Source organism: Pelophylax lessonae (genome assembly GCF_965119305.1).
Source record: "Pelophylax lessonae genome assembly, chromosome: 5".
Lineage (NCBI taxonomy): Eukaryota > Metazoa > Chordata > Amphibia > Anura > Ranidae > Pelophylax > Pelophylax lessonae.
This window is the reverse complement of record NC_138772.1, coordinates 223231901-223239232: the sequence shown is the minus strand read 5'-3', so window position 1 is coordinate 223239232 and position 7332 is coordinate 223231901. Positions and strand designations below refer to the sequence as shown.

The 7332-nt window shown below is 39.0% G+C and overlaps 1 pseudogene across 1 annotated transcript; it reads right to left on the bottom strand.

The window, feature by feature from the left end:
- Positions 1-4057: 4057 nt before the first annotated feature.
- LOC309556466 (piggyBac transposable element-derived protein 4-like) lies at positions 4058-6651 on the bottom strand (annotated as a pseudogene). Its single transcript has 3 exons — positions 6576-6651; positions 5332-5731; positions 4058-4450 (listed from the first exon to the last, which is right to left on the bottom strand). The product of its transcript is annotated as a piggyBac transposable element-derived protein 4-like (transcript).
- Positions 6652-7332: the final 681 nt, after the last annotated feature.

Here is a 7332-nt window from a genome sequence, read left to right as displayed (position 1 = left end):
GAACATATGGTACATACTGTAAATAGTTGTAGCTTTCATGTCATTGATATATGCTATGTATTTCAGGTTATGTATCTAAATAGTATCTAAACCCAAAAAATAAATGCAATATATTGTAGCTTACTAATCTATAACCACTTGCCACCCAAGGATGTCATATGACCTCCTGGACTTTAAGTGGTGATATCGGAATGATGCATCATTCAGATAGCATTCTTTTCTGCCGGCGATTCCCTGCACAGTAAAAACAATCATAGCTACTATTCAGCCGCTTGATTGTTTTTACAGGGGGTGGAAGGAGACGTCCTCCCCTCCTGCTACCCTCTGGTGCTTCTACTGGCTCGTCCGTATGATTGGCAAGCTGGAGAAGGAATCAGCCAGTGACAGCCATTTACCATAAAACTGACTGACGGTCCCCGGTCATCTCTATGACCTTTAAAGGCCTGGGGCAACATTATGATGTCACGCCTGGCCTCTGCATATGTCAACACTGCTGTTTTTTACCTGAGATCCCTTTTTAATTTTTTTATCTCAGGCTTTCCAGCCTAGAGGGGAAATGTGGGGTTTATAGACCACACATACTGTATAATCCCAATATAATGGTATATAAAATAATTACATTTGATGTGATTAATGATATGTATTTGTTTGCACGAAAACTAATCCGGCACAATATGCATAAAAAAAAATCGAACCAACATCCGTTGGGAAATCTGGAAGATTGGACCGACCTCACAAGAAAATAGTATCGTACTCCATTAATTTGTCACACTGATTCCAATGAGGAGTCTGATGAGGACTTTGCAAATTCAAGGCCTGGATTCATTTCTGGGTGTACATAATATAAATGGGTACTAATATTTATAGGTAAAGTTGATCCAGGGAATATCTGACTGCCTCTCGGGGGATCAGAAAGGAATTTTTGTCCCCTGCTGTAGCAAATTGGATCATGCTTTGCTGGGTTATTTTTGCCTTCCTCTGGATCAACTGCAGGTATAGGATTGTGTATATGGGATTGTATGGTTGGGTTTTCTATACTGTTACTTTTTTTTTTTTTTTGTTTATTGGTTGAGCCAGATGGACTTGTGCCTTTTTTCAACCTGTCTAACTATGTAACTATGTAATGCTGGAACTGATTATAGAAGCAAATGAGAAATGGGAGGATCACATGGTAACTGAAAATGAACAGGTCCCTTTGAAGGAGATAGGCCTTTACAAAAGGTCATGTACTCCCACCCCCCCCCCCCCCCCCCCGTCGACCGTGCAATTGATTTACCTTGTTGTCAAAGCAGTGACTGGGGAGATTAGACAATTAAAAATAAACTACCGTATTTTCCGGCGTATAAGACGACTGGGCGTATAAGACGAACCCCCCTAATTTTCATCTACCGGTAATACTTATACTTAGGTTACCTTGGAGATATTATACTCGGCGTATAAGACGACCCCCCATTTTTGGGGATTTTTTTGAGGTTCAAAAGTAGTCTTATACGCCAGAAAATACAATATATTGTTCATGTTAATCTAAGTAGCAGTGAGAGGACTGCTCTCTGTGATCTGAGATTGAATTACAATTTCATAAGCAAAATTGCTGACAGTGGGGGGGGGGGTGGAAATATACATAGAGATGTGATGGAAGATTTTAAATAACAGACATTGGTATACACCCATTCCTCCTATCAATATGGAAAGAGAACAGAGAACACTTTAGGGTTTTTTGACAAAGCATTAGAAGAAAGTACCATTAATATGGAGACAATGGAATTTTTAAAGGACGATTCTCTATTTTTTATTCACTTCTGAAGGTCCATAAGTTGCACATTGACCCACTGGGATGTCCAATAATCTCGGGCAATGGTTCACTGACTGAGAAAGTCACTGAATATATTGATAAAATTTTGCAACCATTTGTAACAAACTAGTTCTCATATGTGATGGATACCTTACACCTTTTAACTATTTTGGAGGGCCTGTGTCTTGTGGAGGGCACTATCCTGCTAACGTTGGATATTGAAGCACTGTACTCTTCAATACCACATGAAAAATGCCTAAGTGTCATTAAGAGACTATTAAGTAGTAGAGCTATTGGCAAAAGGAGGCACAATGCCTTTGTGGTTAGGATATTGGAATTCCTGCTTACCCATAATAAGTTTCAACTTAATGGAAAATATTATCGCCAATGCTAAGGGCACCATGTGTGCCCCGGCATATGCCAATTTGTACCTAGGAGAATGGGAGAACTGGCTCTCCTCTGGGGGTGTTTCATTGATGTACCTATCTACAACTATGTCTTGGTACAGGTATATCAATGACGTCCTAATATTTTGGATGGGTACCTACGAGGAGATTGAAATTTTTATGAAAGAACTGGTGGTAAATCCATACAACCTGAAATGTACCAGTGAATGGCCTTGTGAGATGGTGATCTTCCTGGATTTGGTTGTGGAGATTGCTGATCAACATATGGTTAAAACAAAGTTATATAGGAAATCCACAGAAACAAATAACTTACTCCATGCCTACATGCCTATAGCTTTAACCCTCAACATCTGGTTTGTGGTATCCTGATGAGTCAGTACCTCAGAGCTCAGAGGAACTGTTCAGATTTTGATGACTTTGAATCAGAGGCCAAGAGTTTGAGAAGCATGTTTCAAAGTAGAGGATATAAAGAGATGGTTGAATAAGGCCTTTAAACAGGCCAAAGAAAGTGCCAGGAATGATTTGTTACAATAGAGGGGGGCAAGTGGGACTTTAACGGTGCTAAATGATGAAGAAAAATCTGAATTCTCAAAAATTGTACATTTTATTACACATAGAAAGTGAGGACAAGACAATACATCAATATAAAATGATAAAATCAAGAAAATGCACTCGAAAATATCAGTTGATATTTTCGAGTGCATTTTCTTGATTTTATCATTTTATATTGATGTATTGTCTTGTCCTCACTTTCTATGTGTAATAAAATGTACAATTTTTGAGAATTCAGATTTTTCTCCATCATTTAGCACCGTTAAAGTCCCACTTGCCCCCCTCTATTGTAGTTACTCAATTTATGGGATGTGGTGCCTCTCACTTCATCTCTAGCAATATCTCTTCAAAAGGAATGATTTGTTGTTCAGTTCACAAAAGAGGAAATCAGAGACAGGAAAAAAAAAAAAGAAAGGGAGGTGAGATTATGTATGCAGATGTAACAACTAGTAGATTTGTTTCCAGCTCCCCAAGAGTGGTATACAGAAGGAAAAATTATTTCAAGGACCTTCTGGTCAATAGTGATAAACAATGGAAACCTCCCATTCGATGTAGAAATGTAGGGATGCGGAGATGTGGAAGATGCAATTATTGTTCCTATATAATAGAAGGTGATAGATTGGTCTTGCCCATGGGAGGGACACTCGGGTGCACTCATAGTGTGACATGTGACACCATGGGGACCAGTCAGGCGTTCTGGGTTGAAAACACCAACAGCACGATTTTGAGATCTGTTCACAGCCATTTATGGTGCTTGGTGACTTAGAAAGATTTGTTCGGCAACTTTCCAAATAAAGTCTGCATGAATCACAGGCTTGTCACTCTTTTTTTTGAGCAGAATGTATGCATTTCACAAGCATTGCTCAAAAAGATGTCTTAAGATCTTTTTATAGTATTTTTTTGCTGCTTCCTCATAGCTGGGTAGAATGTCATTGCTTGGTCGGTTCTGTCGACACCTCCCATGGTGTTGTTGTAGTCTATCACTACTTGTGGCTTCATGTCTTCTTTCCAACCTTTCATGTGTATCATAACAGTGGAGGCATTGCCTCCACTGTTGTTATGCACTGTACTCATTAGGCACACATCTTTCTTGTCCCTCCATCACAGTGCCATAATTTTGCCTTTCTGCCAGGCAACCATTTCTCCTGTCTTGAGCTTCTTTTTGTCAAACATTGGCGGCATGTCATGCCAGTTAGCCCTTACGGTTCCATAGGCATCGGTTTTGTTGTGCAGTAGAACCTCATAAAGTTCAGGAGATGTAGAAAAATTGTCAGTTTTTACACAATAACCCTGATTTAGCAATGGCTCAATTAGTGAAAGAACAGAAGATGTTGCCATTCCATAAATAAGATTTGCACAGCATGTAGGATTTTACGCCAAATTGTGCCCTCTTTGATGCAATGTATTGCATCCAACTGAGCCTTTCCTTGTAGGCCATTAGACTTTCATCTCTGCTGATTTCTCTTTCTGGCACATAGCTCCATTGGAAATTCTGTAGAATCATTTCATATACCTCCCAAATTTTCTTTAGTTTTGGTGCAGGATGAGTAGTTTCATCAAATTCTTCATTATTTTCAAAGTGGAGATATTTCATTATGAGGGAAAATCTGTATTCTGACATGACCGTGCCAAAGAATGGAGTGGCAAGTAATGTATTGGTGGTCCAATACCACTTCTGCAGGGGTTTCCCCACCACTCCCTGAAGAATTATTATAGTTGGGGGGAGGACCGCGCTTTAAATGTGCCAAATATAAAATTATTTAAAACATCTAAATATATACTGTGAAAAAGTGCCTTAGTGCCTCTCAATATAATATTCACTCATAACCAAATGTGCATCACAACATAATAAATAAAATTATATCAAATATAAATCCTCCAATCCTTAAACATTTAGGTGGTTTAAAATTGCTAAATAAATATAATATTCATAAATCAACAATACATATATAATCTCTTGATAAAATTAAAATGCCAAATCATAAAACTTCCTAATACGTGACCATCTGAAAAAATCTTTTTGTGCTTTTAAATATAAATAACTTATTTAGGTGATATAAATATAAAGTGCTCAAGTGTCCTTCAAATAAATAAATATATGGATATATGGTGGTTAGACAAATCTTCTTATCCAAAAAGCCGCATAAAAAAATCTTTTTGTGCTTATAAATTTAAATAACTTGTTTAGGTGATATAAATATAAAGTGCTCTAGTGTCCTTCAAATAAATATATGAATTACTGGCGTAAATATTATATTTATTTAGCAATTTTAAACCACCTAATTGTTTAAGGATTGGAGGATTTATATTTGATATAATTTTATTTTATTTATTATGTTGTGATGCACATTTGGTTATGAGTGAATATTATATTGAGAGGCACTAAGGCACTTTTTCACAGTATATATTTAGATGTTTTAAATAATTTTATATTTGGCACCTTTAAAGCGCAGTACTCCCCCCAACTATAAGTATCTGTATTGTGTAGGTTACCAATAATAGTACCTGCAGCATTAAAGGAGACAATCAGGTATATAATAGAGACAGCGTGAGAATTTCACCAACCCCCCTTACATACACATGAAGAATTATTAGGCCCAGAAATTTCCAAAGGTCACTGGTTCCCACTTTATGCATCTTGCAAACCTCTGATGCGTAGCGCATTGTTGCTCTTTGTACCGGTTGGTCTCTGTAACTATTTTTTCAATAACCTCATCGGTCAAAAATAATTGTAGGTATGCCAAGGGGTTGTCATGGTCAACATCAACTTTCATACCAGGTGCTCCTGTAAATGGGAATCTTGGGGGCGCTGCCTGATCCGTACCGCAGTCAATAGAGCACCAAGTCTGCACATTGCTGAGCTCAGTTGCAGAATCGTCGCTGTCATCACTTTCCGTACCTGATGATGAATTTTCCCACAAATCCTTATCACTCAGTTCTTTAAGTAACTCAGTTTTGCTGTCGCTATTTTTCAGTTCATCTAAAAGTGCAAAAAGTACGCTTTTTGGATACCATGGTCATTCTCAATTTCCAGGCACAACGAACTGGAAAAGCACAGGCAGGGCACTGGAAAAGCCACAAGGTGAAATCCTGTGGTGAAATGGAATGATAGTGTAATCCGTTAGGATAACAACTTTGTATCATGTAATTTGGTTTATTTACATTTTTGAAATTGCCGCTGATTCCACCCCCTTGCGTCGCGATGCTCGCAGGGAAGGGAACCAGAAGACAGGTGCCAGCATCGGCTGAGCACACAGCGGGAGGACAGGGGAAAGATGGTTGGAGGACGGCAGGGGAGGACAGTGGGGGATCGTAGGGGAAGGTGAGTTTTATTGTGAGGTAATCTCGAGTGTGGCTCAGAGTTACCACTTTTGGTACTCTATATTAACCCCGAGCCACACTAACCGCTAGGGAGGTTAAAATAAAAATGAATAAGAAGCAAAAAAAAAAAAAAAAAGCTTGCAAGGACAATTGTCTTGAGAAATTAAACAATTCATACCAACATTAAAATGTATGCTTTTGTGTAACTAACAGTTGTACAATTTTTTTTTTTTTTTCAAATAATTTTTATTAAATTTTCAAAATACACGGAATCACATAAACAAATAACAAAGAACAAGCAAACTCTCGCTCAAGATGAGGTGGAGCGTAATCAGTGACAAAATACAATCAGTAACAAAATACAATCACCTAGGTGAAGTCAAATCAGAGAAATAGAAACAAAGCAATAACCGTCTGTGGTAAATGCAGGAGAACGTATTACATAGTAGGCATATGTGGACAAAGAGCTCGTAGCATGACAGGTATGTTACGATGAGGAGTACCAGTGAACCCAAGCTGCCCATTGTTTGTCAAAAGGGATAACATTGTCCCTAGTTCTGGCTGCAAGTAGACGCTCATAGTGGTAAGTCAGATTGACTTAGACTAATACTTCACTATGGCCAGGGGCTGAGCTATCCTTCCAATGCCTAGTTATGCATAACTTAGCGGCCAATAGTAAATGGACCATGATGGTTCGGAATTGCCATGGATAGTCCTGCACCCCTAAATGGAGAACAGCTAAGGCGGGGTCGGGCTTTTTCAGTATTCCAGATATTTCAGCCATGATTTGGAATATTTTCTTCCAGAAGCTGGAAATACCCACACATGATCAAAATACATGAAAGATATTAGCTGGTTGACCGCAGCCCCTCCAGCATAGCGGTGAGTAAGACGGAATACATTTCGCCAGTATGACCGGGGTCTTGTACCATCTTGCCACTATCTTTTGGGAGAGGTCCCAATGGTTAGTACAATGTGTTGCTGCTGCTACAGCTTTAAATGCCTTGATCCACGAGTCTGGTGGGAATTGTGTTCCTAAGTCGGTTTCCCAACATAACATGGGTGGTGTTTTAGCGAACACGGATTTGTCGCCCAGTATGTCGTAGAATAGCGAGATACCCTTTGTTTTTCCAACTGGTGCTGTGAATAAGTCCTGGGCCCCTGATGTCACCTGGATAACTGGGGGAGGGTTTTTTCAAAGGAACTGACCAATCTGTAGATACGTGTGGTGGGCATTGGGGGGTAAGTTGTATGTATCGA